This window comes from Podarcis cretensis, assembly GCF_951804945.1.
Source record: "Podarcis cretensis genome assembly, chromosome: 3".
In the NCBI taxonomy this organism is placed as follows: Eukaryota; Metazoa; Chordata; class Lepidosauria; order Squamata; family Lacertidae; genus Podarcis; species Podarcis cretensis.
In genome coordinates, this window is record NC_137172.1 from 50,698,870 (window position 1) to 50,719,115 (window position 20,246).

Genomic DNA, 20,246 nt, shown 5'->3' on the forward strand with positions numbered 1-20,246 from the left:
ACTACTCATTCTTTTATTCAAATTAATTAAATGTGCTTTATTCACATTTCGACATCAACATCATGAAAGCAAGTGGTGGGTTCAGGCCTGCCTGGTGCTATCTGCATAACCCTGCCTCTCCGTCTCTATAACCCACCCATCATTTTAGCACACATAACATGGATAAAAGACATTTCAGTTTTATGTAGAGCCAACATAAATATTTGCACAGAAGCCAATTGGCTAGTTTCCCATTCAATTCTTTTAATGAAACTTTACAGTTTGGATGTTTGAGTGTTTTAAAAAACCACCCTCAAAACATGAATGTTTTAGTATGTGTTAGATTCTCTTGATTATTTTGACATGAAATTCTATAAGCTGCTATGTCTTAAAATGGTCAATGCACTGTGAAGTATCATATGTTGTCAAATGATCTTCCTAGGTTCTTTAGAAGAATATCAGGGGTTCCTCCATGAGAAAGCGAAATATAGTTTTCCCACCACTAGTCACCTTCCTCTTCAAGATGCAGTCAATGTGGAATGCTGGGCACATTCTAGGACAACTTGTGAAGCTCCAGCATTGCCCAAGGTGAACCAACTATGCGTCTTAGAAAATGCCCCAGTGCAGGGTTCTGTGGGAGACAAGTCGGGTTCATCTCCTGTTGAATTGGAAACCTTGTCCTCAAGGTAGAAAGTTTGAAAACCATTGTGATGTTCATCTCCTGTTGAATTGGAAACCTTACCCTCAAGGTAGAAAGTTTGAAAACCATTGTGATGAGCTATTAATAATGTCTTTTGAGAAGACTTCAAAATATAAACGGTCGGATCAAATGCTAAAAGTCAAAATATCATTAAGGGCTTTCAAAACAGCAACCCCTCATCTATCAAATATCCAGACAACACATGTGCATGCAGGAAAAATCCTGGAGAATACAGGGACATGAAAGTTCCCAAAGGATAATTTTGAGAAGAATCCATGGAAATGAATTAGCTATAGCACTAAATAGGATGTAGAAAGTTTTGGGATATAGAAACAACACGAGCCCTGCTGGATTAGGCCAAAGTCCCACTAAGTTCAGCACTCTATTCTCACCGTGGCCAACCATGTGCCCATGGAAAGCCTATAGGCAGGAGCTCTGACAATGTGACAATGTAAATCAACGTTATGGCCAAATGAAGTGACAATGAAGTTTTTAGACTACAACAAGGTACCCTGTCCTTAACCCTCTTCTTTCAGCTCCATAGGCACTGGGACCCTGCTGCCTTCCTCTCTGCCTCTGGTTAGCTTAAGGATGAGGAGTGGGCTTCTAGACAGGTAGTGGAGAATCACCACACTCTCTATACCCTCCAACTGCCCCTATTTTCCAGGACAGTCCCAGAATTACGAAAGCTATTCCGGCTCCTGATGTGATCCTGGAATGTCCCTATTTCCCTCGCTGGTGCTGCTGCCCCAAGCTCAGGGAGGAGGATCAGCTGACACTTGTCCCAAGAAGTGATGGTAGTGAGCAGTGGCGTAGCGTGGGTTGTCAGCACCCGGGGCAAGGCAAGTAATTTGCACCCCCTAACCCATGGATTTGCGCCCCCTAACCCATGGATTTGCGCACCCTAACCCTAACCCCCAGATCTTGCGGCCGGTGCGTCCGCCCCCCCCTGCACCCCCATGCTACGCCACTGGTAGTGAGGGAACATCCCATGCCTCTCCATGGCCGCTGCTGCTGGCCTTCTCCCTTGGGTAGCTCACAGTAGCTCCTGGAGAGTGGGTGAGGAGGAGTAGAGGCTCCTGCTGCCAAGGCCTGGCCCAGGCAGAGGGCCTCCTCGGTAGCGGCGCCCACCCTGTGGAATGCCCTCCCATCAGATGTCAAGGAAATAAACAACTATCTGACTTTTAGAAGACATCTGAAGGCCTGTTTAGGGAAGTTTTTTAATGTTTGATGTTTTATTGTATTTTTAATATTTTGTTGGAAGCCGCCCAGAGTGGCTGGGGAAACCCAGCCAGATGGGCAGGGTATAAATAAATAAATTGTTATTGTTGTTATTATTACTGTGTGATATGTCAGCTGTGAGGGGCAGGCAGAGGGCAGGACTGCCCTGGATGGGAAGCGAGGAGGAGCAGAGCACAAGGAGTCTTGGATTGTTTTAAAAACAAAACAAAAAACAAAACACACACAAGAAGAAGAAGAAGAAGAAGAAGAAGAAGAAGAAGAAGAAGAAGAAGAAGAACAACAACAACAACAACAACAACAACAACAACAACAACAACAACTACTGCTACTACCTTCTGCAACTAATCTTGCCACTTTCTAAAATTTATTTCTTGGTGTGTGTTTTTCTTTCTGTGAATCTACCAAAGAACAAAATAAAATCAGGATTAAGGAGTGGAGGGCATGTGTGCTGTGTTACATTGTTGAAGTGGTGGCGGCACTTGCCTTCTTCTGATAGGAAATGCTCTGGAGGGGGGAGGGACCCAAAATGGGGGGGGGGTGTTTGAGGAGGATCAGTTGGGGGGAGTGAGAAATGTCCCCCCCCATCTTCTCCATTTCCCCACTAGAAGTGACTGCATTTCGGCAACTGGCGTAGAGATGGGAGAGGGACACACTCGGACACACAGACAGACAGACAGACAGGCAGACAGGCAGGCAAGCAGGCACACACACACACACACACACACACACACACAGAGAGAGAGAATGAGAGAGAGAGAGAGAGAGAGAGAGAGAGAGAGAGAGAGAGAGAATGAATCTGATAGGGCTCTGAGAGAGCCACAGGCTCTACTATACAGTACTTAAGGCTCTTCCTTCTTTGCCTTGCACCTCGATCTTACACATCAGCCTGTGCAAAGCAGAAAATGAAAGGAAAACTGCCTTCAATATCCCCAGCGCCAAAGTGTAAGGAGAAATGGAGGGGGTGGGTGGGATGAGGGAGCAGGCACAGACCAAAAAACACAAAACCAGCCCACAACCAAAGATTTGTCTTCAAATAGCAGCACTTAAATGCTAAGCCCCAACCCTGGCAGGTGTTTGCAATCCTTGATGAGCAGGTGCAGCAAGCGGGCCATTGGGGCTGGTGATGCCCTGCAGCCAGATTAGAGCATTCATTCAGTGAAAGAAAAGGAATGCGCAAAGCCATCGGGGAGCTGGCCAAACACCGGGTAACTCTTATGAAGAAGGCCACTGCCTGTAATGAGCCCCAAGGCCATAATAATTGGAGCCTCCACTTTTGCTCCCTGCTTTGCATCTGTCGCACTATCTCTCACAAAGAGTCAGGGCATTCAAGCTGTGCGGGAGAAGAAGAAGAAGAAGAAGAAGAAGAAGAAGAAGAAGAAGAAGAAGAAGAAGAAGAAGAAGAAGAAGGAGAAGGTGGGGAGGAAGCAGGGAGGGGGAGATGCATCTTTGCAAGACATGCCAGCTCTTTCCATGGAGCGGATCGGCATCACCACCACTGATGACAAACAAACAGTCCTCTAAACACTCTGCTTAAGTATAGTGCTGCTGGTCGCTCAGAAAAAAGAGAGAGCAGAAGAGAGGTGTTTCGGGACAGGAACCAATAAATGGCTGCCAACCTTTTCATCTGGGTTCTGTAGTTCTGCCTTGAGGTGTAAGCATCGTAGGCACTGATGTTTACCTCTGCGCCTTGTAAAGCTTCACCCTGTGATTTCTGCATATTGATGTGGTATGGGGCACAAGAGCAAACCAGGCTACTATCACCCTGGTCACTTGGCAACCCTGTACTCTGACTCTGATGAATGTAGTCCCATCTGCCCCGAGGCAATGTAAATAAGTACACATTAAGCCCACATTAACTGGAACCATTGATTAATTTGTCATCTTCAAATTGAAACATATAAGCGTAAATTACAGATTTACAGCCCCATTCCCCAGTAATGTTGCTATTTGTATATAAAAAAACCCCCACTATCTCAAACCGCACTGCATGTTAGCTCTGTGTCACAGGCATTTCCCAGGTTTCTAGATTACAGTTTGGGCTCATGTCTGTTCTCCCATTCTAGCCAACATACTGTTAGACAAAGTGACCTTCATGCCAACATCTGCACCATACATTTGAAACACTATTATACAACTTTAACAGTTGTGGCTTCCCCCCAAGAATCCTGGAAACTGCAGGTTTTTTAAGAGTATTGAATTGTTAATATCATCACCATCATCATTTTATTTGTATGCCGCCTTTCCATAGTTAAAACAATGCTCAAGGCATGACAACATGACAAGATTTACATATTTACCAACATAACAAAAATCAAAAGCAATAAATAAAACACATGAAAAAGTACACAACCAAATGGAAAACAATTTGCACCACTTTGGAAACTCCCCATTCATCCATGCAAGGTAAAAAAGGTAGAGGACCTCTGGACCGTTAAATCCAGTCAAAGGCGACTCCGGAGTTGCAGAACTCATTTCACTTTCAGGTTGAGGGAGACGGCGTTTGTCCACAGACAGCTTTCCGGGTCATGTAGCCAGCATAACTAAACTGATTCTGGTGCAATGGAACACCGTGATGGAAGCCAGAGTGCACAGAAATGCTGTTTACCTTCCCGTGTTACCTATTTATCTACTTGCACTGGTATGCTTTCAAACTGCTAGGTTGGCAGGAGCTGGGACAGAGCAATGGGAGCTCACCCTATCATGTGGATTTGAACCGCTGACCTTCTGATCAGCAAGCCCAAGAGGCCCAGTGGTTTAGATCACAGCGCCACCCACGTCAAACATACACCCACACAAACATACTCCAACTGACAAGAACACCAACAAATACATTCACTCATCATTTACCCTCAATTTATTCATATTTGTGCCCCAGTTTTAATCCACTAATATCCACCCGCTTCTGTTGACTGGCTTCCAAGGGTGAATTTCAAACAAATTGCATCCACAAACACCAGTCTGCTTCAACCATGAGACATCCAGCAGCTTCAGGATGCAAACTCTACTGGCTTCCACCCACCAACATTTGCCAGCTTCTGTGAGGTCCATCACTAGACTCCAACCAGCTTCTGACCATGGATTCCAGCAGCCTTCAAGCCACCATCCCACTCAGCAAGTGAACTTGCCTTATTATTGCCCCATAGCATCCTGCTGCTGGATGATTGCCTCCTTCCATTTGCCAATGTGCTTCCTCCAAGTGGAGGAAAACTGGGCACTGCTGAATGTCACAGTTGCTGCCAGCTGTATCCTGCTGGGGAACAGAAAAGGGCTTTCTCCTTGGCCTGCCTTTGTATCCACTCACCTGCCAAGTGCTTTTGTGACATCACAAGCAGTCCTCTGCCAATGGCAACAGCTGGGGAGGCATCATCTTCCTCTCTTCAGGCCTGACAATTGTGGGTGTACCTTGGCAGTGATTTAATTGTGTACTTGTTCAATACGTAAAATAATTACGGCCCACTTTTGGATGAGGGGGACATCATAAAACTGGTGTGGGGGACGTTTTCCAACACAACGCCTTCATTCCTTGCAGGGAACCTTCCAGAGTCTGTATGCCAGCGTTGGGCAGGGTCAGAGGCATGGGGAAGTGGAGCAATGAATGTGGCTCTTGTTTTTGTACTGTGGGATCCATTCCAGCTGTGCAAAAGCCAGATTTCTACTCCCTCCCTCATCTCTCAATCCAGTTGAGCAAGAAGTATCATCATGATTCAAGGAAACTTTCCAACCAGACAAAAGTATTCCAGAGTGCAAGGCAAGGCTGGCAAGGAGCCAGACAGAGATGTCAAGGGGGGGGCTGCATTTGGCCCACAGGGTAGAAGTTCTCTACCTCTGGCAAAAATAAAATAACTGTAGCTTGTTCAGGGGGCTGAGAGTTGTTAGGAGACTCTCTTTCCTCTTACAGAGCTACATTTCCCAGAGCTCCCTGTGAAGAGGGATTGTTAAGCCACTCTGAGAATGCAGCTGTGTGACCTAACATTTTATTAGGCAAAGTGACATCCGTGCTGATTTTTTATTTGGCTTGAAAGATCAGTTCAGAGCTGTACATATATGCCTGGAAAGACTGAAGTGACTTTTGCTTACCAGGTGTTCCATGACAGGGGCTGGAGAGGGGCAAGTGTCAGCTTTGAAATCAGTGTTTTGCCTCCCTCAAGATGACAACAGTCCAGCATTGTATGATGAGAAATATGGATTTTGCTTTATCACAAAGTGAGGTGGTAGAAAGGGCACATGTAGCCTGCCAGCTGAAAGCCAACTAAAATGATCAAAAGGGGGCAGAAATAGTTGATGCAGGACCAATACGGATGTGTAATCTTGACAAAGCAATCTGGGTCAATACATGCCCTGCAAACTCTAGTGCAGCAGTCTATTCATAAGAAGAAAGCAATTATTATATTAATATTCTCCCCTAAATCCAGTTTACAAGTCTCCTATCTTCCCACCTCTTTCTTAAAAGCAGCGATTATCATACCTCTCTGACCCTTCTTCAGTTAGTAAGCAAACAGCTTACACCAAGTGCTTGAAGGCACTCTGGACGGTTAAGTCCAGTCCAAGGCAACTATGGGGTTGAGGTGCTCATCTCGCTTTCTGTCTGAGGGAGCCAGCATTTGTCCACAGACAGCTTTCCGGATCATGTGGCTAGCATGACTAAACCGCTTCTGACACAACAGAACACCATGACAGAAACCAGACGGAAACCAAACGGAAAAGGCTGTTTACCTTCTTGCCACAGTGGTATCTATTTATATACTTGAACTGGTGTGCTTTTGAACTGCTAGGTTGGCAGAAGCTGGGACTGAGTAACAGGAGCTCACCCTGTCGTGGGGATTCGAACCGCAGACCTTCTGATCAGCAAGCCCAAGAGGCTCAGTGGTTTAGACCACAGCGCCACCCACAACCTTTGGAAGGCAGCAGCAAGCACAAGAGTCACACTGTTGGTTGGCTGGCTTGTTTTTTTCAGTATGTATGTGATTGTACCAATGCCAGGAAAGAATAAATCCCTTGGCAAAGGGACAGGATCCTTGCACGCCAGACCTATCATCTCCACTGTGGTTATTAGAGGAGACATCTCATTAACAGCTTGTAGTGAGCATCAGTAAACCATGTGCTAGTAAATAATAAATATATGGTGGTTATCTGATATGGCAATTACAAGCCCACAGCTGACGGTGGGGGCTGTTCTCTTCTGGAATATTATTTCCAAGTGCAATCTTTAGCCAGATTTCAATAGCAAAGGTTTTCATTTCCTCAGGCTCCTGGCCTTTACAGCTAATCCCATGTGCCATTCCTTTTAGATTCCCTACACTGTGCTCACTAATATCATCTCCCCATGGAATGGGTGACAAACAGTACACTGAATACAGAGTGGACTATTTTCTGCAATCTCAGTTATGTATCTTGATACAAATATCTAAACCTCATCCCTTACATGGTCAATGCCAAACTAGGATCTATATCTAAAAGCAATTAACAGAGAATCCTGTGTTTATTCAATGGGGATGCAAACTAAGGCCTGGGGGCCTGATCCGGCCCAATTGCTTTCTAAATCCAGCCCGTGGATGGTCCAGGAATCAGCGTGTTTTTACATGAGTAGAATGTGTGCTTTTATTTAAAGTGTATCTCTGGGCTATTTGTGGGGCATAGGAATTCGTTCATCCCCCCCCAAAATATAGTCCTGTCCCCCACAAGGTCTGAGGGACATTGGACCGGCCCCCTGCAGAAAAAGTTTGCTGACCCCTGGTTTATTCAATTCAGTTTGCATTTAAAGCCAAATGTATCAAACTTGTACTAAAACAATATGAGATCTGAAGCAAAGTTATTCTTTGCAATTCACACTTATCTGAATTTTGTGATGCAGTTCTCCAACCAATCTTTCAAAAAATGCATAGATTAGGGGAAGGTGAGCATTCAAATGGGTATTCTTGCATGCCACCCCAAACTCTGAGCAGTGTGAGATTCCAAGTGTTCCAGGTGCTTCACCCAGGGTCTGTGTTTCCTCCTGGAAAGGAGGCACAGTGGAGACTGTGGTGTCTTTATGATAGATAGTTCACATATATACAACCTCAACCTGAGCCTATGATGGAGGGGCTCACAGCATGACACTCCAAGAGGGTCTTGCTTCTCCCACAGGCACAGCCTAGGATCCAAACAGACATCAGCCATTGTGCCCTGCCTGCTGCCTTTCTGCTTCCCTGTCACATAACTCCTCCCCAAGCTTCTAATTCACATCATTTTAACTGTGGAGTAAAAGGCCCCACTCATTTTGCCATCTGATGCAGAGTTCCATTTGATGCTTTGTGTGCTCCTAATGGCCCATCCCCAGCCTTTAACACATGCTGCTTCCATAGAATTAGCATTGTCTAGCACACAGCTTACCACACATGGGTCCGGAATGATATAGATGAGTCTAATACATAGGGACTGGCTATTTGCTGTTTTCAACACACCAGTCATTGATTAAATTATAACACCTATTAGACCCAGGAATTTCAGGTGTCTAGCACTCACTAACTCATAACAGTATGTTGGTGAAATGAACAAGACTCAGAACTGCAGTCCTAACCCACTTGCCAGGGATTCAGCAACATTTGATTCAATGGGACTTACTTCTGAGTAGACGAGGTTAGGACTGCAGCCTTAGTTTTGAGTCAACACAATTAGAAGGCAAAAGTGGCAGGCAGCAGGCAGGTAGGAAGTGGAATGCTCCTCTGCAACACAAACACCTGCTGCTGGCATCAGATATGTAGGAGAATTCCCAGGAGGACAGGCAAATGATTCAGTTGTACACACTGGGGATTCACAGCATATTGAGTAAACCTGCAGTTCACAACCTGAGTGAAGCTAGCATGGGAAAACTGCATCAAAATGCAGTATTTCAGAAAACGTTTTAAGATACCTGTGGGTAGTAGGCATGCTATCTTTTCAGAATTCCAGCTGCTCCATTCCAACCTCTGTCCTTCCAGTTTTCCATGCCACCAACAGCCCGTCAACATTCAGTGGTCACTGAGCACACTCTGTGCTCTTTGCACTGTTTTTGGGATCCCCCCAATGTGTACCACCCCTACCCTAAAAGGGATTGTTTGTACATCTGCAAATCTCAGGTTCCTACTCTAGTGCTGTTTCGGCAATGTAAGAGCTAGTATTCAGAGAAGTGAGGTTGCTGTTCGACTTACGATTGTTACGGAGTCCCCCAGATGGTTAGCCCAGCCCTCATTATGATTTGAAAGTATGCTTAGGTCTTGCATCAACACCAGGGTGCTGAAATTTTGCTGAGCTTGATGCGTCATGACCAGCCCCTATTTCACTCCAATCATAAGAAAACAGTAATTTGCATGCAAGCCAAACAATAATGCAACAAAGCTCAGCTGGTAGAGCATGAGACTCTCAATTTCAGGGTTGTGGGTTTGAGCCACATGTTCGGCAAAATGACTTCTGCATTACAGGGGGTCGGACGAAATGGCCCTTGTAGTCTCTTCCATCTCTAAAATTCCATGATTCTGTGAACCTCCTCTGGATTTGGTGAAGGACCATGACACAGTGAGAGGGTTTTGAGAAAGAACAGGGGCCTCAGGCAGGCTAAAACCTGCATTATATACAGACAAGAATTATATCACTGTAACTGTTATGGGAATTATAGTTTGGTGAGGAGATTTTGCTATTAGAGATTCCTCCTTCCGCCCACCGGAAACTACAATTACCATTTTGCTTAGAAGAGCGTCTTAGAAAAGAATTATGGTCTGAATACACATGAGCTTAACACCTTGTTGATGCTAAGGAGATCTGGGCTTCATCAGTGGCTGAATGGGGGATTGCCTGGGAACCACCTTTACGTCACTATTCCATTATGGAAGAGATGCACTACATAAATGTAAGAAAATAAATCAAAAGTTTATAGCAGAGCTTTCCAAACTTTTCATGTTGGTGACACACTTTTTAGACGTGGATCATTTCGCGACACAGTAATTCACTTTTACTAGCAAACCGGACGTTAAACTAATTCCTTTCCAGCCCCAGGAGCACAGGGAGCATTCGTGTGACACACTTATACACTGCAGCTGACACACTAATGTGTCACGACACACAGTTTGGAAAGCTCTGGTTTATAGGGTAGTTAGTCCTCTACTGCTTCACCAGGCAGTGAAGTAACAGGTGTCAAGGCAGGTTGATAAACCACTCTGTCATCATCATTACATGGGAGTCAGAGAGTTGCTCAATGTTGGTACAATAAAGTGTGAGTCTACACTTACAGGACAAGACTTGGGCACATGGCGAAGGATGTTCACTGGTCTAGTTTGCACATAATGTTAAACCATAGTTTAGCAAACTATACTAAACCATGGCTTAGTGTTATATACACATTCTGCCCAACAATTAAAGTATGGTTTGTTTGCTGCCAACAAACCGTGATCTGAAGCCATAGCTTGTTGCTTATTATAATAATAATTTATTATTTATACCCCACCCATCTGGCTGGGCTTCCCCAACCATTCTGGGAGGCTTCCCAGCTCACAGAGGACCAACGCTAGGCTGTAGTAATGTACAAAAGTCTTTATTGAAGTTCAGTTTCCATTTCAAAGCCACAGCGTGCAGCCCTACGTCTTAAACCCTAGATCGGCGAAGTCCCGTCTGAGTCTCCTCCCCTATGACACCAGTTTAAGATCCTAGCCCTGCTCCACCTTTTACGCTGCTCTCTCCTCCTCTGGGTCCTCCTGCCCGCTGGGGCATTGCCCTTTCTGGATTCTTCCGACGCTGAGTCGTTTAGCTCCTCCCCCTCCCTCCGGCGGGCTTTAGGACCTGGTTCCCAATCCTCATTCTCTGCTGTCCCGCGCTCCTGTACATTTGAACTTGCCTCTCGCGCTAGCCCAGTGACCTTTCTCCTAACCGTTACACTACTTCGGTCACTGCTTCCCTCTTCCGGGACACTGGCCGGATCTGACCTCTCCTCCGTTGTCCGACTTTCTGATGGAGGCGTGGTCAGCCCTGCCTTATCTTCTCTCCCTGGTGGGGAATGCACTGGCCCCGATCCTTGGGACTCTTCCCCCCCACTCTGCTCTGGTGGGGAAGCTGGTCCTGATTTCCAGCTACTGCTCTGGGAGTCCCTGCTCCCCCCTTGCTCCAGGGGCGTTCCCCTTGGGAACCCCCTACCCCTGGACACTGGCGCCCCCTTCTGTGAATCTTCCGATTCGCTGGAGAGGCTCATGGAATCCCTCGGTCCACTGTCCTCTTCTCCTGCGCTCCCCTCGGATTCTTCCCCTTCGCTCTCCATCTCCTCTCTTCCTTGTGCCTCTGCTCCTGAGCCCCTGACAGATGTTCACTGGTCTAGTTTGCACATAATGTTAAACCATAGTTTAGCAAACTATACTAAACCATGGCTTAGTGTTATATACACATTCTGCCCAACAATTAAAGTATGGTTTGTTTGCTGCCAACAAACCATGATCTGAAGGCATAACTTGTTGCTTATTATAATAATAATTTATTATTTATACCCCACCCATCTGGCTGGGCTTCCCCAACCATTCTGGGAGGCTTCCAACAAAACATTAAAATACAATAATTCATCAGCTATTAAAAGCTTCCCTAAACAGGGCTGCCTTACTTAGAAACTTATAAGCTTATAAACTTGATAGCCTTCCTTAACTATGATTTGTTTGGCCAACCTAGCCCAGATGCTCACCAGGTCACAAAGGCATAAGTGCAGCTGGTAAAAAAACAACAAAAAAATGGTTAAAACAAAAAAAATTCCTTCCAGTAGCACCTTAAAGACCAACTAAGTTAGTTCTTGGTATGAGCTTTCGTGTGCATGCACACTTCTTCAGATACACACAGATACTTCAGAAGTGTGCATGCACACGAAAGCTCATACCAAGAACTAACTTAGTTGGTCTTTAAGGTGCTACTAAAAAAATGGTTGTTTGTGAGACAATTCATCACTAATTGTGGCTTGTTAAGCAAACCCTCAGGTAAAACAAACCACGGCTTAGTGTTATGCACGAACCAGATCACTGTATGCAAAGCTCCGCTTCAATTTGTTTAGTGGACATTCCAGCTCCCCAAAGTCCACATTTCAGGATTGTGAACCAGCACACATGGGAATCTTTGAAGTCTTTACTCTAAAGTGCTCCCCCTAAGGAAGCAGGAAGTTCCATAAAAGAAATCCAAACACTTAAAACAAAGGTGGTGGCACAAGCTAATCATAAAACTGACATGGTTTGGGTTGTCACCAGCTCTCATTTCCTGTTGCTTCAGCAAGCAAATGGGAAACATTTCATGTTCCTTTTGAGGAGGTTTATATTATTTATGAACTTTGGGATGAACCTCTGGCCAGGCAAGTCTCCTTTTGTAAGCGTGGACCATCTCTTCTCTGCTTACTTGCCCTTTCAAGTTGCTTATGTGCCCTTTGAAGTGTTGTCTAAGGACAGTTTTGTTGATGAGCTCCCTACAATGTGCTCCCTTTTAAATTCCTCGGAATTTTTTCAGCACTTGCTGGGAAGTTGCCATTTCCTCTACGGACACTCCCCCTACCCTGCCCTCCCTGCCCCCCGCTCCATGGTCTCTTGTCTTTGGCTTAACTGGCTGCTAGTTCTGCAGACACAGGCTTTGTCCAAGTTCTCCTCCCAGCTCTCCCAGTAACCTTTACAGGAAAAAGCATCCCATTAAATGGTAGGTGTTCACTGCTCTCCTGACCACATATTCCAAGATGTTTCCTGCCTATATTTCAGGAGCAGCCTTGAATGCCGCAACCCCCATAGGGGCCATTCTGTAAGTCCAGGCATTTAATTAGCTAATTACAACCTGCTGACATGAATACACCAAATATGGAGTTTGGAGAGCAATTTCTTTTTCTTTTCTTTTCTTTTTCTTTTTTTGCAGTTCATTTATTATTAACCCCCCAGTAAACATCTGATATGCTCTTCCCTTAGGGGACAGAGTGGTAATTGGTCCCTTGAACACTAAATTCTCTTACTAATCTGCCTGAGCTGGAACTGAGTGTCGCCATCTGTCCATATTTACACATTCACCCCACCGTGCGTTTCACATTCTGGAAAAGAAAGCGAGAGGGAGAGAGAGAATGGGAAGGAGTCTCAGAGAAGTATTTTTAATTCAGTCAGGACCAGCCGCCTTTGTGTAGCACATTTCAAACATATGTGCCCAGCCCAGGAGATAGAGATAGAGATAGAGATAGAGATAGAGATAGAGATAGAGATAGAGATAGAGATAGAGATAGAGATAGAGATAGAGATAGAGAGATGATAGATGATAGATATAGATAGATAGATGATAGAGATAGATGATATAGATAGATAGATGATATAGATAGATGATAGATAGATAGATAGATGATAGATAGATAGATAGATAGATAGATAGATAGATAGATAGATGATAGAGATAGAGAATAGAAATAATATAAATAATAATGACCTGGCTATAATGTAGTTTCATTTCCCTCCTCCATTTCTAGTCTTGTGAAACATGTAAGTGTGGAAATGATTAAGTGCCCGAATGGCAGAATCATAGAATTGTAGAGTTGGAAGAGACCATGAGGGTCATCTAGTGCTTGCTGTGCTTTCGAAGGGAAAAGTGGGCCCTGGAAGTGTGACTTGGTCAAGGAGTGAAAATCAGGCAGACAGAAATAAGAGATTCCCATCCCAAATTAAGCCCCTTGGACAATCTGTTTGCACATCACCTACTAGCCGATACGGCACAACTGCTTTAGTTCTGAATTGTGGGGGGGGGGGGAGAGAAAACTGAATTAAAATGTGGGGGATGGACTAGCCAAATCAATAATTCAGAAGGGTGGATAAATAGCATGCAGTTCACATAATGCTACACCATTAATCAAGTCATACAATTAAACTATGGCAGCATATTGAATTTTTTAAATTATTATTAAATTGGACCACACAGTTTTAGGGGTTGCCTACCAACCAGAAAGGGAAATCCATAGCCTGCTCTTCTTCTCTTTACAGTAGTCTGAGCAACAGAAACCAGAAGCTTTTCGAGCATAAGGGATATACAGTGCTACCTTGGTTCTCAAACTTAATCCATTCCGGAAGTCCATTCCAAAACCAAAGCGTTCCAAAACCAAAGCGGGCTTTCCCATAGAAAGTAAGGCAAAATGGATTAATCCATTCCAGACTTTTCAAAACAACCCCTAAAACAGCAATTTAACATGAATTTTACTATCTAACAAGACCATTGATCCATAAAATGAAAGCAATAAACAATGTACTAAAGTCACACAATCAATCAATCAATCAATCAATCAGTAGCTGAACTGGGTTTCACACAGTCATAAAAACAAACCAAAAAAGCCACAAAACGCAAAAGAAATAGCAAAAACAGACAGACCTCAGCGTAACACTCAAAACAGAAGTGTGGCACTCAAAACGGAAGCGTGGCACTCAAAATGGAGCACGTTCGGCTTCCAAAAAAAGTTCACAAACCAGAACACTTACTTCTGGGTTTGCAGTGTTTGAGTTCCAAGTTGTTTGAGTACCAAGGCATTTGAGAACCAAGGTACCACTGTATGCAATACATGCTTCTAAAGTTTACTGAGCACATTATTATTAAAGGGATATAAGCCGGTACAAACGGATAATGCTGGCAGCCTTAAGAAGATCCAAGTCTAATATGTGCTGAAGGAGGCATTCAACTGCTTTATCTGTTGTCCAGTTTAACACTCAACCCACATGCACCACATTTTGTGGTGGGTGGCAAAATAATAAAATAAAATAAAAGCAATATTTCTGGGGCTGCCCTCTGGCTTCTTGGGCAATAACTAAGTCCAGGTAAGAGCTAGAAGGAAATCTGAGTGTCACCTGGTCCAACCTGCTTCTCAATGCTAGAACTTCAATAAAGGATGCAATCCCCCTGACTTAAGCCTCTGCTTAAAGGAGACCTCACCACCTCCTGAGACAGTCTGTTCCACTGCTGGGCAACAGCTCTTACAATTAGAATGTTAACCATTAGGATGCTGCTGCTATGGTAAGTACACTTTTTTGCACAAGCTCAGAGACACTCTCCTTTCTGCTGTTGACAGACTGAGCCTGACTGACATCAAGCTTTGTGGCAAATCTACATCAGGGGTCAGCAAACCTTTTCAGCAGGGGGCTGGTCCACTGTCCCTCAGACCTTGTGGAGGGCCGGACTATATTTTGGAAAAAAAAATATGAATGAATTCCTATGCCCCACAAATAACCCTGAGATGCATTTTAAATAAAAGCACATGTTCTACTCAGGTAAAAACACCAGGCAGGCCCCACAAAGAACCCAGAGATGCATTTTAAATAAAAGCACATGTTCTACTCAGGTAAAAACATGTTGATTCCCAGACCGTCCATGGGCTGGATTTAGAAGGCGATTGGGCCGGATCCGGCCCCCGGGCCTTAGTTTGCCTACCCATGATCTACATAGTCAGATCTTCATTTAGTCTTCAAATAAGAGTCAGTCTTAAATGCTACAGCAATGGCCCTGCTTCTCCACCCGCCTACCCCTTAATCGAGGGCATGTCGCGCAGCGTTGCTAGCGGTATCCTAAAAGTACTTAAGCTGGTTCCACCTCTAACGGAAAAACAAATGTGTGCCCCCCACCCCCCCTCAAAGCTATTTCCTCTTGTTCCATTATAATGGTTACATTCAAACAGGTCAGTTTCTGAAAGCTGAGCTCAAGATGGCAAGGGCAGGGCTGTTTTTGTTGAGGTTTTTTTGAAAACAAAAAAACCTATATATATCATGAATTAATTATTTTCTGCCATGCTTGGCTGTATCAATTACCAGATCCTCAATAGGAGAGCTGCCACAGCTCTGTTACCATGTACGCAGTAATAGCTCACTCTCCCGTTGTTCCCTTTGATCAGACACAGGTGGATGACAAGCCTAATACTTGTCTGTTGAAATAGGTGTGCATTGTTGTCAGGGTGATTATATCTAATTACGTCCCCGTTAATTATCAAACATGATTAATTATAGCAGAGCCACTTTACTTTAAAGATGGGTACATCTTCCAGATGTCACACTGCTGCTTGCATGGCACAGTTTTCAAAGGGTTTGTTGGTTTTGTTTTGTTTTTGCAGTGTACCCATCGGAGAGAAATAGAAGAACGCATGATAAACAGCAAAACAATTCACTGTTATTCCTTTCTACGTCTTTCCCACCAGTATAGGCCACGGGGGAAGTGAATTTTCTAAGATTAAAAAATGCAATAAAAGACCCCTAGGTGAAACTCCTAGGCTGCCAGAATGTGCAGGGGTTTGATTTACATGGAACAGTTCGACGTTCTGCCTGATCAGGAGTATTACGTAATCCAAATGTCAGTATGTTCCTGCAACGATAATTTTAGGAAAGGTAATGCTAATTATCTAATTTATTTTATCACTAAAATGTGTGCCTACTGCAACCATAATTTTCTGCAATGCAAGTTTTTCACAATATGTATCCTTTAAGAAGCACCTTTGGCAAGGAAGGGAAGGATAGAGATTTACTAATTAATTAATTAATTAATTCTGTCCACACAACTGAATCATCTGGCAACTGCTGGACTATGAAGCAAATTGCAGTGCTCACTGAATTTGGGAGGGGGGATTTAATCCTACTGTTCCTACTGCTGGTCAGAGCCAGGCCTCATTTTATTCCATTTTATTCCTCCCTACTGCATCTTAAAAAGCAGAGACATCACCTTGCCAACAAAGGTCCGTATAGTTAAAGCAATGGTTTTCCTAGTAGTGATGTATGGAAGTGAGAGCTGGACCATAAAGAAGGCTGATCACCGAAGAATTGATGCTTTTGAATTATGGTGCTGGAGGAGACTCTTGAGAGTCCCATGGACTGCAAGAAGATCAAACCAATCCATTCTGAAGGAAATCAGCCCTGAGTGTTCACTAGAAGGACAGATCATGAAGCTGAGGCTCCAATACTTTTGCCACCTCATGAGAAGAGAAGACTCCCTGGAATAGACCCTGATGTTGGGAAAGATGGAGGGCACAAGGAGAAGGGGACAACAGAGGACGAGATGGTTGGACAGTGTTCTCGAAGCTACCAGCATGAGTTTAACCAAACTGTGGGAGGCAGTGGAAGACAGGAGGGCCTGGTGTGCTCTGGTCCATGGGATCACGAAGAGTCGGACAGCACTAAACGACTAAACAACAACCGCCTCCTTATAGATATTGTGTCAAGTGGCTTTGCCCTACAACTGGGGTCCCAACTGCTTGTTCTTTGATCAACAGTTTACCTAGAATCCCATGAACTGTCAACCTGTATTTGTAGTTATTGTGGCTATGTTTTATGTTAGAACCATCACAGATTGCTCACTTCAGTGGTGAAGAAGATGTAGATACAGGGCCTGAAAATCTTAGAATTGTAGAGTTGGAAGGGACCACACGGGTCATCTAGACCAATCCCCTGCAATCCAGGAATGTTTTGCCCAGTGTATGGCTCCAACCCACGACCCTGAGATCAAGAGTCTCGTGCTCTACTGACAGAAGAGCTCCTAGAAGGAAGTCTAATAACTCATTGGGGTTTATTTAGATAATCCTTGCCCTTCAGTGTTCAACTTGAAGATGCAATTATGGAGATAGATAGATATAGATATTTTATTTTAAAAAGAAATAAGAGTATACTGTATCTTTCCTCTAAAATCAGTCATGCAGTCTCACCTGGCAGGGGTGGTGGTACTTACTCTGGTTAAAGGAGGAGTTTGTAGCAGGGGACATTGTGTTTTGGCATTAACTGTTTTTTATAAAGCAAGAAATACAGACCTGAGGCTTAAACCAGCAGCGGATCTTCTTTTTCAGTCCAGGAGCCACATTTTCTTGTGGGCAACATTTGAGTGTGTGTGGAAGGGAAGAGGCAAAATTGGACAGAGCGACAGACACGACTCTTACCTTTGAACAGTAGGCTAGTGTCAAGAGATTTCTTCACACAGGTACACACTGTTTCTCCCACCAGGCGAGCAAGAGGCATTCCCATAGTTCAGGGACACATTCCAGCTGGGCCAAAACTCTCAAGGAAGTTATGGAGCAGGGCCAACAAGGAGGAAAGTCTTGAGGGCGAGACAGACATGCTTGGAAGCCTGCAATTGGCCTCTGGACATGAGCTTGGCCTGAACCCTGACTATCTTTGGACATGCGACATTATGGTGGTGGCCCAAAGAGCCACAATAAATGTGAAAATGTGTGTCCCTGGAAATCCTTGAGTGCGCTTCTAATAGAGAAGTTATGGTAACCTGTTTTTTTATGAAACTGATGATTTTGCAAGTTGCCGCCTCCCGTTGGGGCAGGAATACAGCTAATATGTGAATCACAAAGACACAGCTGAAAGCTAGAACATAAATTGCTACATGGTGCAAATGGCTACATGTAACACAGGTTCACAACATGCATATTAACAAAATGTAACAGAACGGTGGGAATCAGAACTGAATCAGCATAAATTGCCAGCGCTTATTGCGCATGTGTATTAAACATGAAATGGCATCAACTTGGGAGATAAGCCATTTTTAGCTTACAACAACATGACAAATAATTTGGCAGACACAACAACAAAGCAGGCATGGCGGAGGCCTCTTCTTTCTCGTCATCATTGTTGTCATGAGCACCATTTAACAGTCATCTTCTAGCTGAAGATTTGCCGCTAAAAATGGCACACTAAGGCTGTCTGTACCTTTAAAGCACATTTGAAGTGCATTCCCCCCACCCCCGCACCTCAGAGAATTCTGGGCACTGTAGTTTACTCCTCATAGAGTTACATTTCCCAGCAGCCTTTGACAAACCACAGGCCCCAGAATTCTCTGAGGGGGGAGAATGCGCTTCAAATGTGTATGAAAGCTATAGGATGGGATTCAACTAGAGACCCATCTGCGGAAGGCCACCACAAGGACTTCTGCTCGCACAGTGGGACTATCCCCTTCTCCTCCTCTTATGGCCCCGCGCAGCCCAAAAATCAGCTCTGAAGGGGTCAGGAGGACCCCAGGAATGGGGGAGAGAGAAGTGGGCATTATTCCACCTGGCAAACCTAAATACTTGTCCTGGCACAATATGTGCCTTAGCACAACATTGAATTCTTCTCACAACATGCATGCAGACTGAGTAACACATCAAGGGTTACGGGGGTCTTTTGGTGAGAGTGCTGATTTCCTCCTTCCTTGCACATCCTACCTGAAGAAATCACACTCCAGCCCCCCCCCCCCCCAATAACAGTTTGGAGTACTGGAAAACTGTGATTTTCCCCACAGTGAATAATGTTCAAGCTGCCAGGTTTGCACCGCCCTCCGTGGCACCCTGGAGGGGGTGGGGGTACATTTTGCTATTTTGCAACCCCCACCAAGTAAGACTCGTGTGTTGCACTACTTGTGCAAATGGCAGTCGACAGCAAAAGGGCCTTCCTTTATTTTCTTCTCGTTTTTGAGAGATGAAAGGCACCCAGCTTGCCACTGCCCATCAGATGCAAAACATGGCACAATGCAGAAAGATGGGGAAGGCGCCAAGTCTGCATTCAGCCTGCCTTTGGCTGGAACAAAGCTGCCTGATGCAGATGTGTATGGGGACATAAAGAAGCCAGTGATGATTCCACCGAATTAATTTCCCCCGAATGAAAACGGCAACCAAGTAGAAAAGACAAGGCAAATTACCAACGCTAATCACAGTCTCTTGCTTTTGCTTTCTTCCCCTTTCTCTTGTATGATAATTATGATAATTAACAAGCTAACAAGCTCCTAGTAAAAACAGTTCCTGGTTCTCAATGTATAATTAATATTTACGTTCATAACAAGCTTCCATTTATAGTATACTTAAGAGAGAAATCCCCTCAGAGGACGCACATTACAAATGCTACTCACATGCTTGATGCATTTATTATTTTAGAAGGAGAAGAGCTGGCCTGATCTGCCAGTTTTCAGCATTTTCAAGAAGACACAAACCCTTTCTCTTGATGTCATTGCATTAAAGCATTAGCATAGTTAATACATTAATTATTATTATTTATTAAATTTCCATACCACCCTTTATCCGAGGATCACAGGGCAGTTTACAATATAAAAACACAAAATATAATAAACATAACAATAACCTCCAAGGCCATCGATTGTTTATTTAGCCAAAGGCCAGGGAGAAGAGGAATGCTTTGGCCTGCCACCTAAAGATATGTAATGAAGGTGCCAGGCGAGCCTCCCTGAGGAGAGCATTCTACGTATGGGGAGCCAGCAATGCTTCTGCCTGGCTTAGGGAGAGAGGTGTGAGGCTCTGATGGGCCCAAGATCCACCCTGTCATCTTCCCAAAGCCCACCTGGCTTTCGGAAGGAGGCAGGAGGGCTTTAGCATCCTGTCAAGAGTCTT